Source organism: Diabrotica virgifera, chromosome 1, assembly GCF_917563875.1.
Source record: "Diabrotica virgifera virgifera chromosome 1, PGI_DIABVI_V3a".
Classification (NCBI taxonomy): Eukaryota; Metazoa; Arthropoda; class Insecta; order Coleoptera; family Chrysomelidae; genus Diabrotica; species Diabrotica virgifera.
Window position 1 is genome coordinate 193,345,833 of NC_065443.1, and position 22,583 is coordinate 193,368,415.

A 22,583-nucleotide genomic window follows, 5' to 3' on the forward strand; every position below is an offset into this window, starting at 1 on the left:
ACTAATTAATCACTAATTAATTTTTAATTAATTCTAAATACATATTACAACTATGTACAGATCATGTAGAAGAGGAATCTAAGTCTCGAGGGGAGTCTGACGAAGAAGAAGAGAATGAATATTTAAGCTCAGATGAGGAGTTTGAATAAGAAGTACCACATTCGGACACAGAATTAGTTTAGTTTATAGTTTTATACTTTTCTACCTATATATTTATAATAAATTTGTTTTTTTCTATCATATTTGCAAAATGTATTTTATAGTACACTTCGCGTCATATAAAACTGGTACACTTTTTTTCCCAATGTAAACCTGTGTTCAGACTGACAATTATTGTTCGTGAATCACTTCGTTGTTGCCATCACAGATAACGGAATTGCACTAAATCTAAATACAAAAAAATAACATTTAAAATGTATACTTCGAATTGTAATACATATATGTAAATTCCATACTTGTTCACTGTAAAAGTTATTAATTTTGTGTTAATTTCAAATTAAATTTTTAAATTTCCAGTGTGTTTTATTTATTCTACACAACTTCATGCAGTTTTGTCCTACAATTTACGATAGAAACCAATCACACCTCCCGATTTGATATTAAACATAATAATTTAAAGTCATGTCAAAATTTATATCTATCATTATTTTTGAATGAAAATATTTTCATAAATTATAATAAAACACGAATCAATGTATGGATACTTAATTGAGAAGACGGAAAATTACCATTGTTTTAGTTTTTAGTATATTAAATTATGCGGTCTGTCGCTCAGCCCCGTTTTTACCTAGTTTGATATAATATTTTCGTTGAACTCGCAACGTTGCCCTAAAAATTAGAATGACACTTGTGACAAGATCAACTTACACAACTTGAAAAACACGATTTTCGGTTATAAGAGTTGTACCAGTTTTTGTTGACGCGAAGTGTACGTATTATTTTTCATTAATTAAGAAAAATTACTTAAAAAACTCTAATATATAATAATTAATTACTCTAACGTTTCGAGGAACAACAACATGGATATCGCCAGGTCACGTGATTTTTCTCGAGCGGACGGAATCGCTCAGCTACAACAACAGAGGACGCAAACAGCTATCGGTTTACGCTATTTCTCACACTGCTGCTTACCTATAGCGCTTTTCATCTATATGCACGCGTAATTTGTTTGATCACCAGGCAGTTGGAAAATTTCACCAACGAACCTGTCTTTTTTAGAATATTTATTTTGAATATTAAAAATTACTCTGTAAAAATAACAACTGCACCTCCCTGTCCGGAAGGAATGTACATTGTACATAGCTATGCATGTATAATTGTATATTTTATACTCGTTAATAGTATGTACAGATTCAGATGAAATCTTCTGAAGTTCAGATGCATCCCCTGAAAATAATCCTGGGGCGCCCATGGAAGTATCTTGCAGAGTTAAAATCGCCCTCAAATCGCCTGGCCTGTTTATTTTCTTTATATTTGAATATTTAAATTTATTTTAAAGTCACTTCAATGATATTTTTTGTAATAACAATTTTTACCCTTTTGTTTAATTTTGGGGGGGATTTTTGGGGAAAATAACCGCTACCCTGACCGGCATTCTTGTATTAGGTTATCATGGAAGAGTCACCTGAAAAATTTTCAGGTTGCCTAAAATACCTACTCAAAAATGTCTCACAGCTCTTGGACCATATCGTATCAGTGCGAACCAGTTAATATTAAAAGTTGTATATTCATATTATGTCCTAAAGGAATTAAATACTTCAGTAAACTTTGATCTAGTTACCATCCCAAATTTACTAGGGTTCTTTCTTAGAAAAAGAGCCTATGTATAAAGTTTTAAGGTAATGGAACTTATTTTGGGAGTTATCACACAAAAGAATAGACATACACAGAGACGGAAAGAGAACGACCCGATTTAATGAAAAAATTGTCGATTTCTTAATAGAGACCATTGATCCATAATTAAAGACACGTGTCTCATATACAAAGCTGCTCTTCAGAGACAAAATGAGTGGGCTATTTCTAAGAAGTCGTCATCTGTTAACTCGCTGATTAGTACTTATTGCCTGTTATTTAATGGATATTTTTCAGTTCATAAATATACACAGCAGCAACTAGATACCAGTGTCACTAGAGATGTTGAAGAGAGTTACTAAACTAAATTTCAATCAGACATGCAGTGCATGTAAACAACGATTTTAGTTGTTACACTCAACGAAAAAGGTACGTAATATCAATAAAAATGTTAATTCAGACAACAAACGCAATACTTAAAATTTGTCCAATTCTTGGTTTTATTGGGACAACAAAACGATGTTCATCAATTCATTATTTTCGTTCGTTGAGCCAATGTATTACGTTTATTGAATGGATGAACATTCATTATGTATACCATAATACCACTTTATTGGTATTACGAACTCTGTTCACTGAGTCAACGAACACTATTTATTGATATTACGAACTCTGTTCACTGAGTCAACGAACACTATTTATTGAAACAAAAACGTCATTAATTGGCCGACGAAGACTATTCGTTGTGTCAATAACAGTGTTATTTCTCCTAACGTATTTCGTTTATTTCTACAATTATTTCCGTTTATTGTTACAATTAATTCCGTTCATTCCCACAATAAATACGGTTTTTCTTACAAGCAATTCTATCTTATATTTACTACAGCCACCACCGGATTGTGATCCGATTCTATATCAGTGCCTGGATAGGTTTTTGTAGACGTGATGGAGTTTTTAAACCGGCTTCTGATTAGTATATAATCGATTTGATTCCTGACGATGTTGTCTGCATTATCCCTTGGTGATGTCCACGTGTACAATCTACGGTTTGGTAATCTGAACATTGTGTTCATTACTACAAATTCTTTTTCTTGGCAAAATTGTACCAGACGTTCACCTCGGTCGTTTCGTTGTCCAAGTCCAAATTCACCAGTGCATCCATCAGTTTTCACCTTACCAACTTTAGCGTTGAAATCGCCCATGATTACGGTGACCTCTTCTTTTTTGGTTGATTCCAGAATATATATTAAATATACGAAACAAAGTTATTGGCTGAATAAATTGAGTGTTATTGATTAATGTACTCTACTTATTCTCACAATTATTATTCAATCATTGTGACAATAACCAAATACATTGGTCAATGTCTAAAAGTTCGTTGAAACAACAAATTAAATTGTTGTGACAACGAAATACTATTCAGTAATCACTGTTAATCAATATTACGAACTAAATTTTTTTGAGTGTAAAGGTGTTCAAGATGTATCTACTTGTTCCATAGTAACAGTATATTATTAAAATCACTTTACCACATTTTCTCTTTTGTCGATTATTAGTTTTAATAATCGACATTAATCGAATAAATTAATGTTATCACTGGATACAAAAATAGTGAAAAAATATTTATATTAATTAAATTAATGAATAGTTAACGCTATTATACAGCAACTGTTATCCAAAATTATTCAACCACTGAACCACATCTCGTTCGTTGCTGATAACGACATCGCTGTTAACTACTGGTTACATTTAGTGCACAGGTTATGTTAATAAACTGTAAATACAATCAACTATTTCCAATGGGAAATAAGCCACAATTTTACCAAAAAAATTATTTTTCCACCTACCTCTACCGAAAGTATACTTTTCCGGACCTAATTGTAGGGAGCAAAGTTGTACGTTTCCTCCCTAGGGAGGAAAAGTAAAAGTGACGTCATGGTATTTCATTCATGAAATATAACTTATTGACGCCCTGTATAATATCTATTTTCTATTAAGTAAGTATCTACACATAAGTATTTTTGAAAAATTTAAATGCAGAATGAAAGATTACGTTATTAGCGAGGGCCGAAAGTTCCTGAGTACTTCTATAATGTTTATTTTAATAAGTTACAGGGGTGAAAAACTAAGGGAAAATTTAGTGTGATTTTTAATTTCAAATATCTCATTCAAAATAAACTTTTTATTTATTCTAAGGGACTTTCGGCCCTCGGTAATAATTTAGTCTTTCATTCTGCGTTTAAATTTTTCAAAAATATTTATTGGTTTTTTCAGGATTCGAAAAAAATGAACACAATGCCGTGGTAATATTTTCCAAATCTGTCTTTGTCTTACAACGCACTCAGCCGAATATAATATTGTCAGCATTTATTGTCAGTCACACACTGACAATCAGTGACAATTTTAAATATTTGACATTGCATCGGGAATATTTTGAGAAATTGATTAAATATTATTGATATATAGTGTATTTGATAAATAATTGATTAAAGACGTGAACTTAATAAAAAGTTATTTATTGTGTATTATTTGTGGAAGATCCAAGCAGAGAATACATCAGATATATCCTGTGATCCAAGTATTTTGTTGTTAGAGATGTTCAAAATTGTAAGCGTTCCATTAAAACAATATATTAAAAAATCACTTTAACACTTTTCCTCTTTTCTCGATTGATTATTAGTTTTTGTTGTACAGATAAATTATTACAATCACTGAAAACATAGTTAGTGAAAAAATTATCACATTTATTAACTGAATTAATAATTTGCAATTATAAAAATAACAGTTATCCAAGAACATTCAAAAGCCATCTTTTTAAATTAATTATGACATTTTCAAGTAGAATGACATTCTAGTAATCTTTACATATCCATACCAGTGTGAATTTTACTACACGTAATTTGCCGTGTAAAGACAGAAAAGGTAGGGATACACGTAAAATATTTGCGAATTATGTACCCATAGCCTTAATAATTTGACTTATATTTGACAGTTGACAGTTATATTGTACCTACTTGTTAGATTTAGTTCTAATAAATTTTGTTGGTTAGTTACATAAAATACATTAAGTAAAAATGAAAAAATGACTTGTTATTTGAGGAAGGTGGAAAAACCATATATATAACATGGGAGTAAAGTGCCTTTTCCTCCCTTGAATGATTACTACCCTCCGCTACGCGTCGGACAGTAAACTTCATTCTCGGGAGGAAAAATAGCACTTTCCTCCCTTGTTATACAAATAGCTATTATTAACGTTTCTAAGCCCAAATCGGGTTTCGTTGTCAAAATACAAAATACTACTAAATTAAACAAAAATTTTGTTGCTAAGTAAAAAAATTCTTCTAATAATTTATTTAGTTATATTTGTAAATACAATTTTTGCGGTCTAAGATCTACTATAGAAATGGTATGGTCACGAATGATATTTGGTAGAATTCATGTGGTCTAAATGTTAACCGTCATAATAACAGGGCAGATATGGTTTAAAAATTGGTTGTGGTAAGTAAGTACCCAATCAATCTACAAGCTAGAACAAATAATTGGACTTCCTAAGTCCTAGGTTTTCACCCAAAGTAATCGAAAGTAGAACTGGAAGTCGATATTTGAACGCTTCATGTAACTTTGCACCGATTGATAAACGATTTTACTAATTTTGAGTCATTTTTACTAAACTTTGGGTCATCATTGTTTAAACAGAAATGACTTCAAAACCGAAACCAAAGATTCAAACTCAACTTTTCAACACGGTTCGATTGATGTGTTACATGTAATATTTCTGCACTTCTGGTTAGAACTTTTTAACCGGAAATTATATAAAAACCAAAATTTTACATTTGTTCTCATCTTGCTAAGGCACATCGAATGATATATCGCTTATACTATTTCGGTGACTTCAAAACAGTTCATACGGTTGCAACTCTAAAACCGGAAGTCCGATGTCAAATTTCTCATCTTTAATACCATCCTTGGGTTATAAGCTTTTATTCGACACCTCATTTGTCATTATATCTGTATTAATAACGGAGGAGATAGACATACGGGCAGACAGTCATGAAACCTGAAGTATATATTTGTTCTCTTCTTGCGAAGTCGCGTCGAATAATATATCGCTTGTATTATCTTCTAAACGTACATATTGAAAATCTGTAAAAATGCGAATGCAGATAATATTTTTGATAAACAAGAAAACTGTCTTATTAAATAGTTGAAACCGATCGACGAGACCACTTTAGATCTATTATTTAACCATTTAAAAATCCTTTACTTCAGCACACTTTTCAATAAAACTTTCGAAAGTCAAGAAACGAAAACGTCTGTTAGTTTAAAACTACTTCGAAGAAAACGCAAGAAGCCATTCAGAATCTGCTCATAGAGAAATAGCGTTGTGAAAATAGAAAATTTGAATCGATGGAAGCGCGATTAGAAGCACTTTAGGTGTTCGCGATAAGAGCCGTAAACGATTAAATTTCAGTGAAGTGGAGTATTATCAAGAAAATTTGAGTTATATTTTACATTACACAGGAAGAGTGGAAGAGAGTCTTATTTCTAGTATCAACATTCTGAAGTTTAATACTTAGAGTCTTAGAGAATAAAAGGTACCTATGAAATACGGCCAGCATCCAGATATTTTCTTTTATGTTAATTTTGATATAGAAAATCAATATTCTAAGGTTTAATCAAATGTTTGTTAATATAAAATAATCTTAAAATTAAGAATTATTAAAAAGCTGTGAAATTGTCTTCGCAATATTTACTTTTTGTGTTTTTGGAATAAGTGCTGCATTGTGTAGCCATTTGACAGATTTAGATTACTTGACCTAAACATTATGTAGTTTCAAAAGTTATGCATCACCTAAAATTATGCTCATTTTCATAGTTGATTTTTTCGTGAACAGATTAACGGTTTCCACTATTTTTTTTTATTTCAGATTTTTCTTTGGTATTTACACAGTTGGGTAAAGCTTTACTCAAACATTTTTTCTGCCGAGTGGATTGAAAGGTGGAATGAATTTATACCGAGTGGAAGGAAAGAAATGTTAAGTTTGAGCCACCCTGTAGGGAAGATCAGGAGTGGCTTTATATTGAAATCGTATTATAGGCTTCTGTTTTGAGAACATGTTGTTTTATGAATATCCCTGATATCTTCTCAAACAAAGGAAATAGACGGTTTTATTCTTTAACATTATGTTGTACCTGAAACATAACTTTGACATACCCTGTATGGAGGAAAAGGTACAAAGGCGAATATACATCGAAATTTTGTTGTAGTCTTATATTTTGTGAACATTTTATTTTTTTAGTTTATCCGATATATTTAATAACAAAGGAACTAGACGATTTTACTCTTTAAAAGTGGTAATTCTGTAAGGAATATGTTAAATTTTAAAGGACGTTAAAAAAATAACGTGCGTTAAAATAGAAAGGGTATTCCGTATTGTTTAACGTAAACTATTCCACGAAAATACGCCTGTTTTGGATTAATTCGACAACGAATATTTTACTGTGCAACATAAGAAGTACGAAAGTAAATGGCACTAATAATTATTCCAATAAACAACAATGTAATTTGCAATTTACTTTCGTTCTTCTTATTTTGCACAGTAAAATATTCTTTGTCGAAATAATCCAAAACAGGCGTATGTTCGTGGAATAGGGTATAACTGCTGTTTTTAACAGTAGTTCAAATAATTAAATATTTCCGACTCTGTAATATTTTATACGTTAAAAAATATGGGAAAGGCCATAGCCACCTTAACTTTACAAGCCATGAAGAGAAAAAGGCAACGTCGCAATTGATGACGTCCGTAGTCCGACTTTCGGACTGCCGCTTTCGAAACTACGATATTTAAGTACAAATTCTGGTAAAATTTATAATATCTTTTGAGTCGAACAAGAAAATATTAATAATTAGAAGTTTGTACAAAATAATATTAAAAGTAATTCTTTGTAAGTAACGTTTATTATACAAAAAAAAAACAATAACAAGAATATAAACGGAATTCATTTTTTTCGAATCCTAAGAAAACTAATGAGTATTTTTCAAAAATTTAAACTAGGAGTGAAAGATTACGTTAGGACCGAGGGCCCAAAGTCCCTGAAAACTTCTATGTTTATTTTAATAAGTTACAGGGGTGAAAAACTAAGAAAATTTAGTGTGATTTTTAGTTTCAAATAAGAAGTCATTAAAAAAACTTTTTATTCATTCTAAGGGACTTTTGCCCCTTGGTAATAAAGTAATCTTTTATTCTGCGTTTAAATTTTTCAAAAATACTTATGAGTTTTCTCAGAATTCGAAAAAAATGATTACATTTAAAATACAGGCGTCAAAATTTTGCATTTTGTTCCTTTCCCCTTAAAGTTTGTCGCACTTATTTAGAAACACCCTGAATTGATATAGAACAAATCTAGTTGCTAAATATAAGCGAATTAATCAAAAAAACAGAATGTTAAGAAAACCGGAGTCTATAAAGTTGGGTTTTAATTTCAGTATTTTATAAATGCCCGGTACACCATGAAAATTTAACTTGTTAGCAACAATATTATTACAGCGGTATTGTTAAAGAATTAGGCTATAACATTAAAAAATCACTTAAATCTGCCAACAGGTTTAGGAAATATACCACATTAAAAATGACAAATTTTTTAAGTGGACGGATTTCTATATGCACGCAAGTTTATATAAAAATATATTATATTGAACTAAAACTATCTTAATAACATACCTTTTAATGTGCTTTATAATTGGTAGCACGAAATATTGTAAAATATTTCAGTTTCTGTGTAAATACAGTGAAAATTATTTAAAGACAAATGAGAACTGTCAGAATTAATCGGTCTACCAATAGATGTTGCCAAGTTTCAACTTCATGGCTTGTTAAATAAAGGTGGCTATGGAAAGGTGTTATAAAACAGGCGTTAAAATTGTAATTTAAACACCTGCTTGCCTAGTACCCTTTAAAAACTAACATGTTAAAAATCTTTGAAAATGGCGTTTGATGGATGTTTACATCTATTTATTGAAGATTATAATGAAAATTCCACACCTGTTATTTTGAACCAATCAAAATACGTTATTTTGACAGATCACCATGGCAACGGAGGTATTTTATCGGAAATTTTTTGCTCGTGGGGTACCCAACAGCGAATTATAGTGGAAATTTTTTGACGTTTACAATAACAGAACATTTTTGACAGACTGGTTTTTATTTGTTTACATAATTTAGTTTTGATTCATTTTCTATCACTTGTAGTTACTTAAAACTTATGTAAAATTGAAGAATATACTATTTTCTATCTTGAAATGGTATTCCCATGCAACTACAATGAGTAGAAATTACGAATTTGAAAGCCTAAATAATTGCTGACAAAGCTATGGCGCGCTATTAATCTGTTCATGCAGCTTTGGATTTTCAAATGCAAATTTGGTGTGGAATTTTCTTACCGAATACCACGCGAAGTCAAATTAATATCCGGAAATTTTTTTTTTGATCATGAATATTTTTAGAAAATTTTCCTCGTCTGCGACTGGGGAAATTTTCAAAATATTCATGATCTCAAAAAAATTTCCGGAAATAATTTGACCTCTAGTGGTATTACTAGTGAAAATCGGCAAAGAATGTAAGTATTATTTTGTGTGTGTAATCTATAACAAATTTTATGAAACATAATATGATTTATTTTTTTAGAGCTCTTAATAACTTAAAATGTCGACATTTAAGAGACGCGAGCAATCCATTCGAAATACCAGACAGGCTTTTTTTGAAGCTATTTAGATTGGATAAAGAAACATGCCAAAACATAATTGACTGGCTATCTCCTCATTTGACTCCTCACCTCAGAAGTACTAGAATTCCTGTTCATTTGAGAATATTATTGGTCCTGAAATTCTTTGGACAAGGAAGCTACCAGACAGGAATAGGTATAGGGTAGTGTTTTGCTGTGAGTCAACCAATAGTAAGTAGATGTTTGCAGGAAGTGTGCAGAGCCATTAACCAACAATTGGCAAGTCGCTGGATAAAATTCCCTTTAACTCAAAAAGACAAGAAAATAATTAAACGAGGTTTTAGAGAACTGGCTCCTTGTTTTCAAAATTGTTTGGGAATTGTGGATGGTAGCCTAATTCGAATAGTATCACCTCCTGCCCATCATCCAGTTTATTCAGGTGCAATATTTTACTGCCGTAAAAACTTTTACGTCATTAATATTCAAGCCATCTGTGACTATAATAATAAATTTCTTGCTATAAATGCCCGTTTCCCTGGATCAATTCACGATTCTGCAATTTGGATGATGTCTAGGGTTAGAGAAGAATTGGAAAGAGAATATATAAACAATAATTCACCTAACTACTTGATAGGAGATAGTGGTTACCCTTTGGAATCTTGGTTACTGGTTCCAGTGAATGCTCTTTCACCTAATTCTCCTCATTCAAGATTTAATAGCAGGCTTTCAGCTTTAAGAGTAAAAATTGAACATTCAATAGGTCTACTAAAAAACAGGTTTCGTTGTATACATGGACAAAGGGTTTTATATTACAGTCCCAATAAAGTAGCAGAAATCATTCACAGTTGTGTTATTTTACACAACATAGCACGAACAAGAAGAGTCGACATGCCTGATGATGAGTATTTAATATAATATGAAGATCCAGAACATGAAAATCCAGGACTAGTTATAGATAATGGTTGGTATAATGTTGGTGAAGCCCGTCGAGAGGAGATTATTCATAGATATTTCATATAATATGTTCCTCTAAACTTTGTTTATGTATTTATTTTTTGTTATAATTCAAAATAAAAATGCAGAGATGTGAAAAGAGTTTATTATCAAAAGCGAAAACTTTTTTATTATTAACTTACAAAAAATGTAATTGGGTGTAAAATTTTTGTTTTAAATTTTTTTTGAATATCACATGGAGCTACCTTAGTCTCTAACATGATTTTATGGTTTTCTAAATAAACAATTAAATGCTCTTTTTGCGTTTTGCTCATTCTTGCTGATCGCGATTTAAAATTTTCCATAATTAATAACAACGGCAAAAGAAAACAATCGGCAAAAAGCAAGCTCAACGAAAACAAATTGAAATATACACTTAATCTTCTATTTTGAGTGGAAAAATTGAATTTGAACTAATTTTTAACGTATCCGTTAAAATATTAAAATTTACCAGGACGTTATTTCTAAGAGTTATGGAATTGCTTCTTGGGTTATAACTCCAAAAAATAACGTACCGGTAAAATTTAACATATTCGTTACAGAATTGCCATTAATATGTGTTTTAACTGACGACGTACGATACGTAAGGAAGCCATGTCTTATAATACACTAAGATGGAATTATTTCCTATAAATAGTGAGACAAGGATAAAGTGTTCAAATAAAGAAGATGTGTGTAATGTACCTCTGGCCGTTTAAAGAGCCTCCACATATATACCAAATCCGTAGGTACTTAGTCTTAAGGAAATTCCACCCCAAAACATCATAGAGCCTCCAATAAACAATCTCGTCTCTCTTATGTTGCTCTGTGCATACCGCTCACTTGGCCGAGAAATAACTCTTAACGTTATGTGCCTTTCTGTTTTTAAAGTTTTTCAACTGTTATTTTGTATTGTCAATTTAGTTTTGTTTTAGTTAAGACGCTTTATGTTAAAGAATAAAACTGTCTATTTTCTTTGTTTCTAAAGATATTAGGAATATTAAAAAAAATGTTCACAAATCATGATACTACAATACTGTTTTGATATATACCCACACTTATACCTTTTCCTTTCTACAGGGTATCTCAAACTTAACGTAAGGAAAACAATTTCTATTCTTCTACCCGGTATAAATTCAAGAAATAAGTTTGAGTAAGCCTTTGCCAACTGTGTAAATATTAAAGAAAAATATGTGTGTGTGTTTATGTTTTATTGGCACTGGTTTAAGCAACCAACTGGCCAGTCAATGTGTTTTGAATTCTCTCTTTTACAAAATATATGCTTAGTATCTAAATTTAAAACTATTAGTACTACTGTTTTTTTTTACTCTGTTTTTTTTATTATTTTTTTTATTATATTTTTTAACATTTTTTTTATTACATTTTTTTATTTTTTTTTTTTTTTTTTTTTTTTTTTTTTTTTTTTTATTTTTTTTTTTTTTTTTTTTTTTTTTTTTTTTTTTTTTTTTTTTTTTTTTTTTTTTTTTTTTTTTTTGTATATTTTTTTTATCGCGCTAAGACCTAAACCCGATTCAACCTCGCGGAGGTTTAGATCTTAGTAACTTTTTATTTTATTTAATTTTTTTTTTTTTTTTTTATTTTTTTTTCTTTTTTTCTCAGAGCTTTAATTTTAAACAATTAACATGGTTGTATAAAATTTTATAAACATCTAGATTGTTTGATTGTAAAAGGTATATAAGATTAAAAGGAAATTGTACATTAACTTGAACTAGATTGGCAAAAAAGTTTGATATTTCAATAAAATGTAAAGGACATTCTAACAGCATATGTTGTAGATCAGCTAGCTCTCCACATAAACATTCATCATTATCTACAAGTCCTATTTCTCTTTTGTAGACTGGAGTCAGACAGTGATTACTTCTTATTCGACAAATAGTTTTGATAAAGCCTTTGTTGGAAACTTGATTAAACCATGTCTTGATGGGAAGTGTAGGCTGGATTTTTTTGTAATAATTTCCTTTGTCTGAATTATTGTATTGTTCCTGCCATTTCGTCCGTTTGATAGATCTCATAATAGAAATTATGTCTCCCATAGGAAGTTGATAAGTATGCAGAGTGGATTCCTTCGTTGTTGCTTTTTTAGCCAGATCATCTACTATTTCGTTGTTTTTTATACCAATGTGTGCTTTTATCCAACACAATATTATATTTTTGCCCGATTTCAAAGCTTCACTGTTCATTGCTATGATGTCACTGATGATATAATTTTCTGCAAAATTATGTACATTATATTTCAATGTCTTTACAATGCTTTGGCAGTCTGTAAATATAACATAATTGAGTTCTTTTTGATTAATACATATTTTGTATGCTTCTTTGATTGCAATAAGTTCAGCTGTGAAAATTGTCATTTTATCAGGTAATCTGTTGTTTATTTTTATACTTTTTTGTGGGTAATATATAGCATATCCAACTTTTCCTTCCATTTTTGAACCATCCGTATATAATTTCTGATAACTCCCCCAGTTTTTTTGTACACACTGAAGGTGGTCTATTTTAGTAAGGAAGTCTGTCGCACGAATATTACTTAAATGACAGTTAACTGGAGATAAATAATCTTCATAATTTAGCTTTCGAGACGAGCTTTGTTCAATTTGGTGTATGTCGCCAATGGAATTAGAAACGTTGAGGAAGCTTTCCACAACTAAAAGCAGTTTCTTTTTTTCCCAGTAATAATGAGTTAGGTATGAGGTGGTTAAATGAACAATTTTATTTAATAGCAGTTTATCGTTAACCGCTGTTTTAACTATAAATTTCTCACTTAGGTATTCCCTGCGTAATGAAAGTGGAGGTTCATTAAGCTCACATTCCATGACCAATATAGGTGTGCTACGAAGATAACCAGTGCATAACCTAAGTGCCTTATTTTTGATCCTCTCGATTTTTTGGAGTACAGAGTTTGATGCTGAGCCATAAAAAATAGATCCATAGTCTAAGATTGATCTTATCAAATTTCTGTATAGTAATATTGATATGTTTGGATCAGCTCCCCAGTTACTGGCACTTACAGTCTTCATGATATTCATTGCATTTTCCATTCTTCGTAATATGTAATTTGTGTGTTCTTTCCAATTTAATTTGGAGTCTAAAAATACGCCAAGAAATTTTATTGAAGTTTTATAAGGAATACTAGTATTATCAAATTGTAGATGGCTTTGAGGAACATATCGTTTTTTAGTAAAGGTAACAATGGTTGATTTACTCTCTGATATTGTTAAGTTATTATCGGTAGCCCATTTTTTTATAATATTCAATGTCGATTTAAGGTAGTTATTACATCTATCTATTGACTTATTTTCTGCATATATCGCAACATCATCAGCGTACTGTAGGATTTTTATGTGTTGAGGAAGTTTAGTTTCTAAGTCAGCAGTATACAGTATATATAATATAGGACTTAGGATGCTACCCTGAGGTAGTCCCAAAGATGTGTATCGGGAGTTAGATTGATCTCCATTTAATCTAACGTGAACTGCTCGATTAATGTATAAGTTAATGATGTTCCATGTTACTATCTCGGGTATTCCTATTTCCAACATTTTCGCGTATAGTATGTGAAGATTAACGTTGTCGTAAGCCCCTTTTATATCTAAGAACAAAGCACTAACTGCTTTCTTATAAGTAAAGGAACTATAAATGTCTATTAAAAAGTGGCAGAGGCTATCTTGTGTGGATTTACCTTTTCTAAAACCAAACTGACTTCTTGGTAATAGGTCGTTCTTTTCTAGCCAAAATTCCAGACGGTTTTTAATAAGTCTCTCATATGTTTTTAGTATACAGGAAGCCAGACCGATTGGACGGTAAGAATCCCAATTCTTTGATGATTTTCCTGGTTTTAAAACCGGGATAATAGTGTAAACGTGCCAATCGTCAGGAATCTTTATGCGGCGCATCCAAATTTCATTATATATATTTAGTAGTGCAGCCTTACCAATTCTTGAAAGATTTGATAGCATCGAGTAATGGATATTATCGGCACCTGGTGCTGAATTTGAGTTTTTCTTCAACGCAAAGTTTAGTTCAGTGGCAGAAAATGGTTTGACTAGGAAACGGATTGGTTCTGGATAGTCGTACAGAGCATTTAGTTGTAAATCAGGAATTACTAATTCTGCAGACGGCGGTGTGATATTTTGATGGAACTCTTCTATCCACGAAGCTTCCGACAGAATAACAGGGACTTTGTTCTTTGTTTTTCTATTTTTTATTCGGTTAACTTTTGACCATACATCTTTAATAGGGACTGACCTATTTAGGGATCCGACATAATCTCTCCAGCTATTTCTTTTAGTTTGTTTAGTGATCTTCTTGACATGTGCATCATCTTTTTTATACTTAAGTAGGTTTTCATGGTTTGGATTTTCTTTGAATATACAAAAACTTTCCTGTCTTCTTCTGACTGCTTCTTCACATTCTAAATTCCACCAGTATTTTCCTCTGGAAGTCGGTTTTTTTATTTTAAATTTGGGGATGCAGTAGGATGCAGTTGTATTTATATTGTGCAAAATTTGTTCATAAGAATTTATATCTTTAAATTGAGAGAATACATCTTCCGAATACTGTTCATATAATTTCCAGTCGGCATTCTTTAAATTCCACTTTTGTGAATATGGATTATATGTATGAGTTGGTTGATCCTCTAACTCTACTCTTATAGGTGTATGGTCTGAACCAAATAGGTCTTGAAGTGTTTTCCAAGTGATCAGGTGGTTTAAGTCAGGAGTACAAATGGTCAGGTCTATTGCCGATTTCGAGAAGTTCCTAAAGAAAGTAGGAGAGCCATCATTTTTGAATATTAAATTATTATCGTCTATACAGTCCATCAAGATTTTACCTTTCATATCTGTTTGGTTGTCTAGGCCCCAGGCAATGTGGTGAGCATTAAGGTCACCTCCTATTATAAATGGTCTTTCCATAGATGTTATGAAATTGTTCCATTGTTGTAACAATAACTTGGTTCCTAGGGGAACATACATAGATATAAATGTGACAGTATATGACTTAAACTTTATTTTTATTGCTACTTTATTGACGTTTATTAAATCTACTTTCATGGTGACTTCCTCGTAATATAGGTTTGAATTTATTAAAATTGCTGAGCCACCGCCAACAGTTACTGAAAAGCGGTCGTCTCTGACAATATTGTACCCGTGAAAGTTATAATACTTTTCTGGTTTAAATCTAGTTTCTGATAATAATGCGATATCAACTTTCTGGTCTTCTAATAGGTGGATAAGGTTTTCTCTATTAGAGTTAGCCGATCTACAATTCCATTGACAAATTACCAATCTATTCATTATTATATAAGAGAGAACTTAAAACTGATTGAATTGAATTTACTAGAACTGATTTTTCTGGAATTTCAAAATTTTTGTGATTTATATTAGAGATAATACTTGTAACTATATTTGATATTAATTCTGTTAATTCTTTTGATGGTTCATGTATTTTAGATCCTTGTTCTGGATTAAATGTAGATTGATACGAAGAAGAGGTGATAATACCACCAGGTCTGTTGGACATGGGGTTTAACTTTATTATTTTTTGATGTTCCATTGTTACTTGGTCTGGTGAGGAAGAGATAGGTCGTTTGTATTTTGGTGGTTTTATTATTGTATATCTATTTGAAACTGAAGGTAGAGCGAACTGATTGGAAGATGTTTGAGACGTGGACAATTGAGTAAAGGAATATGAAGAGGATGGTGCATTCATATTTGGAGTTTGATGAGAATTTATTGAGGAATTATTGGCTGCTATAGATGCATAAGTTATCTTAGGAAAGAGTTTAATTGTTTCCTTAAAAGATAAGCTGTTTTCAGACATATAATGTTTTATTTTCTTTTGGCGATCAAATTCTGGGCATATCTCCCATTCATTAGTGAAGTGTTCACCTTCACAGGATAGACATTTTTTGTTAAACGATGATAAAGAACAAGAATCGGAAAGGTGAGATTCATGACACTTAAAACAGCGAGGATTACTTTTACACTGCTTACTCATGTGCCCATACCTATAGCAGTGGTAACAGATAATTACCTTTTGCTGGTATTTTTCAACAGTGTGTAAGACATGATTAATTACTACATACTTTGGTATATTCTGGCATTTAAAAGACACAATAACTGATTTTGTTGGATTAAATATTACTTTGTCATCTGCTACTATTTTTCTTGTTATTCGTTTCACATACTCAACCGAGAATTTGCAATGGTGATCAAATTCCTTTATTCTATTTTTAAGATATTCTTCCGATATATCTGAATCTATATCCCTTACTACACCTAGTTTAAACAATTGAAATTTTGGAATGTATGCGGTCAGATTTTTTTGAATAAGGAATTTGGAAGTAACTAAAGCATTTGCGCTACTATAATTTTTAAATGAGACCCTAACTCGGTTGCGTCCGATTGAGTCAATTTTTTTTATATAATTGTCAATTTCTGGATGTAACGTAAATAGGATCTCGCCTATTTTAACAGCGTTTAATTTTCCTGTAAAATTTAAACTGGAGTTTTCAATGAAAATGTAAAAAGGTCCTAAATCAATTTTTTCGTATAAATAAACAGGCCTGGTTTTTTCTGGTTGATCTGAGTTTACTAAAGTATTTTGTTTTTCATTAATATTGTTAAGATTAATACTACTACTTATCTTATTTTGAGGCTGGTTGGGTAGAAATCCATTTAAATCTTGTAAATCACAGCTACTATCCATCGAATTCTCAATATCAGGCGGTTCGCCTCCACTAGATGACTCCATAGAGGAGTTTTCAAGTAACGTTTAACTTATGAACACTTTCAAAATGTAAACTAAATAAGGAAAAGTTTAACAAAACTAAACAAACTAAATTAGAACGGTATAAATCAAATAATCCGCCAAAAATTAATATTTTTCGGAGAGATTTCCAAATTTAAATTAACTTTGACATTTATTTTGAAAGAAAAATATAAAATATTAAAAAAAGTTAGCAGTCTTGAATGATCATTCATACCGAGTACACGTATAATTACAGGTGCTTAAATAGTTAAATAAACCAATTTCATACCGGGCTAAATTAATAAAATCTCAGTGTTGTGAAGTGTTTATTGTTTTTGTTTAGTGTTTATACGGTGGTGGTTTACAATGGGTGAAAACTGATATAAAGGGGAAATAGGATCCCCTGATAGGAACTGAAGAATCCCCTGATAAAGGGGAAACCCAAAACATAGACCAGGAGGAAGAAAGCGACAAGACCAAGGAACCAGAAAAACAAATCGAGCTGTTCAATCTACAAAAAAAATATCACTACACCGATGAGGTATATGTATTCATAGAAAAAATAAATGAGGAGCAGATTGGAAAAATTCACTCTATGGGGGTAGGTCACATTACATAACAAATTAGCATTTAAAATATTCTTAGTATTGACAGAGTAGGAAAAATAGGGTAAGATTGCAACTTAAAAGCCCCAAAGTACCTAGTTAAGAATGAGAATTTAAAAGAGAAACAACTAAAAGCATACATTACAAATAACCTGCTTCAAAGAAAAGACATTATAAAAAACGTAGATACTTCTTACAGTGATGAATATATTTTCGAAAATATAATATCCAATAGATCAATAACAGAAGTCACTTGATTTAAAAGGAAAATTGATACAAATGGGAAAAAGCATATAATATTATGTACCTAGACAAATGGTATTTACTTACTTTTGAAGGTAGCATTTTACCTAGATATGTAGGTGTATATAAACAGCGTGGCCTGTTCCGTAGAACAATCTGCATAGAGTTATCCAATGCTTTAGAGACCCGCAAGACTTAATGTAGAGAGCATAATCTTTTGGGCCGTACCCATCATTTATACCTACTCACATCTTAGTTATATCACTATTCTCTTTACCTATATCAAAAGAAAAAGGATGAACTAGTTTCTCTACTAACTTCTCTACTAAATTTTATATAGATTTGCATAGTAAAGAAAATGTAGTTAATATGGATTAGAGACCCGCAAGACTTAATGTAGAGAGCATAATCTTTTGGGCCCTACCCATCATTTATACCTACTAACATCTTAGTTATATCACTATTCTCTTTACCTATATCAAAAGAAAAAGGATGAACTAGTTTCTCTACTAAATTTTATATAGATTTGCATAGTAAAGAAAATGTAGTTAATATGGATTGACGAAAGAAAATATTGTGTTGTAACAAACTAAAATACCTAGTTGTGCTGTTAGACATAACTCATATTATATGATTGTGCTATTTTTAACATAAGTCTGGAAAAACAATTTTCCATACTTTGTTATACAGTCATACTTAGTTACTATAGGTACTAAATTTACAACCAAGATGCAGTAGAAATAAACAAACCAAGCCACGTTAAATGCTACTAGCAGCACTCCCAAATCATAATTTACAATGGATAAACTTTGGAAATCATGATTTGGGATTTACAAATTTATATACTAGTACGTTCTTTAACGGTAAAATATTGCAAAACCTCTAAATTTTAAAGAACCGCTTGGATTGACATGAAATTTGTCATACACATAGCTAACAAGACAAAAAAAAAGTGATATTGTGCCGATATGTGCTTTTGCCCCAGGGGTGCTTTTCACCCCCTCTTGGGGGTGAAAAAGTATTCGCCCAAAGTAAGTCCAGAAATTGATAAACTGACTAATTTTAAGTAACTTTTGTTCCATAGAGTTTTTTTCACTAAGTACATACTTTTCGAGTTATTTGACAGTGAATATGTTCATTTTTTCAGCAAAATAACCACGCTTTTAGACGGTTTTTTGCAAATAACTAAAATTGTAAGTATTTTGTCGAAAAAACATTCATAGCAAAAATATAGCCTGTAAAATTTTTAAAAAAATGATGTATACATCACGTGTATATACCTAGTAGAAGCAGAGTTATAGCTAATTAAAAATAGGTTCATATTCGTCAAATTCCAAATGGAATAATTTAACGTGAAATAACCAAAAATGAAGCACATTTCGGGGAAAACTCATTACAACTTATGTAAGTGTTTAAAAAAAGCTTCATTTTTGTTTTATAAAAAAAATTTCTAGCATCAAAAGTAAACAAGTTACGCTCAAAATAAAGTTAGTCCCTTTTTTTTTGGTAAAACAATCGGGAAAATCACCCCCTAATTAGTATCTCAACTGAACTTAATCGTTACGACTTCACAAGTTTCTTGACTCGTGTATGTATTGTTTATACGATCTGTAAGTTTTATCGATTCAAAGTCCTTATTTTTGAAAGGGCTGTAGTTAAAACGGGTTGAACGAGTCATTGAGTTGAACACTCTCATAAAATGCAATAAATATTTTTAAGAAATATTGAATGATTTTTTTATATAGTTTTATTCAATTTCTGAAAATCTATAGTTTTTGACTTATGTTCTTTAGTCTAACGACCCTAAAAATATGCTCAAGCAACAAACTATGTCGTTGATTTATAATCTTACTAAACATTACCCTTATAATACAATGCGTACGCACATCTCAACGCCTTATTTGAGGAAATTCAGAGCTTTAACACTACTTATTATTTGGGACTTATTTTAAAAGATTTTAAAAAAATTTTAAGACATTTCTCAATTTGTTAATGTTTATTGTGTTTTTATTTAAATAATAATATTTTCTGTAGTCCGTAAATAATATCGTAGGTGTATAATTCGATAAATCCATGTTTAAGTCCCGTAAAATGTAAAATCTTCATTTTATACACTAACTGCTCTAAACAAGATAATAAATAATAAAATCTTTATTAAAAGAAACATACCTATTACCTATACTAGTAAGCTTGTGTATTCATCCAATGCATAATCGAACCGCCCCTAAATCCGTTTTATGACGCCGCAATTACTTTTTAATCAGACCATTAAATTTACTCGGTATACACGTGTTTCAAAACCACTGAATAATGGACTGGTTTTCCTGTTTTAATCGATAAATGCGCCACGCGCGCAGATTGCCACAATGTGTCTATTTCACACATTTTGTGTTTTGTGAAAGACAAACTTTAAGTAAAGGGGGTGATTAAATTATTAGAGCCACCTAGTAAAATTCTAAAAAAAAGTAAATTTTTTTGTACAAAAATGGTATATAATTGAGTTCGATAATATATTAATTCATTTGTTTCCATTTGATTATTTTGTAACATTTTATAAAAGTACAATAGATAGTCTGACGATAGTGACAACACAGCAAGCGTGGCCATACGTGACTCAGGTGCCATTGTTTTGTTTGTCAGTGCTGCCGAGGTGCCCAGCCTAGCTTGCAGCTCGTGTGCGGAATATTTTGTATTTTTGGCGTTTTTAGAGTTATAATAAATAGTTTCCATTGCTCTCTAGAGATATTCTGTCAGTAGTATACTATTTTTTGTAAGTTTAGCAAATACTGCATCTTCGTTATACCAGTGGTACCAGAACATCATGGGATAAGCCAAAGACATCTTACCGATGACTATAGCGGAAATAAAAACTTCATTATTGAACACCAATCACTTTAACCCTTAACTACAGACATCCCAATATTACCACGTAAATGCCGATGCCCGGTATTTTTTACCGGTTATTTTAAAATAGATTCAAAATATAAAGTTATTAATAAAAAACAAAAAAATATGCATTATATGTTTTTCTGGAGTCTCTCTAGATATGGGAAAAATGGTAAAATGAGTGATTTTAATAATATAATACAAGATTTTTAAAGAATAATCTATTAAACGAGAATTTTGGTGACATTTTTGGTCTATTGAAACAAACGGCCATAAATGCTATGGACAAAAATTTAGACTTTTTTTAACAAATAAACGTAACATAGAATCACAAAGGAAATATAAAATAGCATCTACGAAAATTTTTATATCCATGAAAAAAAAATTTGCAAGGGGTAAAATTATGTTGTTCTGAAGCTATTTCCTTGTGGTATTTTTATAATAAATTATTTTTAATGGGAAATAAGCCACAATTTTACCAAAAAAATGATTTTATTAACGTTTCGAAGCCAATAGAAAGAAAATACCACGATTAGTAAGTCAATAACATATCGAGTTAGTACAAATTTTATATTTTAGTATTTCTTATTGTATATCTATATATTATTAATATTATTTATAATTTAAACATATTAAAGTCAGAATTTGGTATTAGTTTTTTGAAAGTAAATTAAATGTAAGACTAAATACTTACGATGTCGGGATAGTATCACGAGGTTTTTTCCTGGTTTTCCCTCGTGATTTACTATGAAATTTCTAACGCGAGAATTTTACTGTCATCGTTGCATGTGGTTGTCTTTTTAAAGACAGATCACATTATCACATGCTATGATTTTTTTGTGACGGATATTCTTGAGTTGGGATTGATTTCATGTAATCGAATGAATATCTCTTAGTAAAGTCGTCCCAGGAACGCAACTCATAAATATTGGCGATGTCATTTTAATATCTTCTACTTTAAAATATATAATATACGTCTGAATTGCCAATATAAATGAGTCAAAATTTTAAAATAACTTTTAATTCGAAATATCTCAGTAGCGTACTATTTTTTCTTTAAAAAAATTTAGGCTATTACCCGTAGGCGCGCCAATGATGAATACAAAATTCTTAATTGTATGTCAAAAATGCGAAATAACTACCTTCTAAAACTCATCAAATTTGATTTTCATAGCTCAACTGGTCTTAGAGCAATTAATAAATTGGCAGTTTGAAATAAAAATCTCAACAGCCGGTATCTCGGAAACGAAGCATTTGCGGACATATGTTTATCGAGCAAACCGGCATTATTTTTTAATATCCAATTAGCCCTTAAAATTTTTCACACTTATTTACTAACACCCTGTATAAATGAGTCAGAAATAAATTATTAAAAGAATTTTTTTACTTAGCAACAACATTTTTGTTTATTTTAGTAGTATTTTGTATTTTGACAACGAAACCCGATTTGGGCTTCGAAACGTTAATAAAATCATTTTTTTGGTAAAATTGTGGCTTATTTCCCATTAAAAATATTTTATTATGGGTACAATTATCACAGAATTAAATGGCAATTCCATTTTTGCAAAGTGGCCTTAAAATTTTTATCTTCAA

At 30.8% G+C, this 22,583-nt stretch overlaps 1 protein-coding gene across 3 annotated transcripts in view; it reads right to left on the minus strand.

The window, feature by feature from the left end:
- The window catches only part of LOC114334182 (uncharacterized), an 883,857-nt gene that overhangs the window by 731,671 nt on the left and 129,603 nt on the right, over window positions 1-22,583 (minus strand). The gene's annotated exons all lie outside the window — the stretch shown is intronic.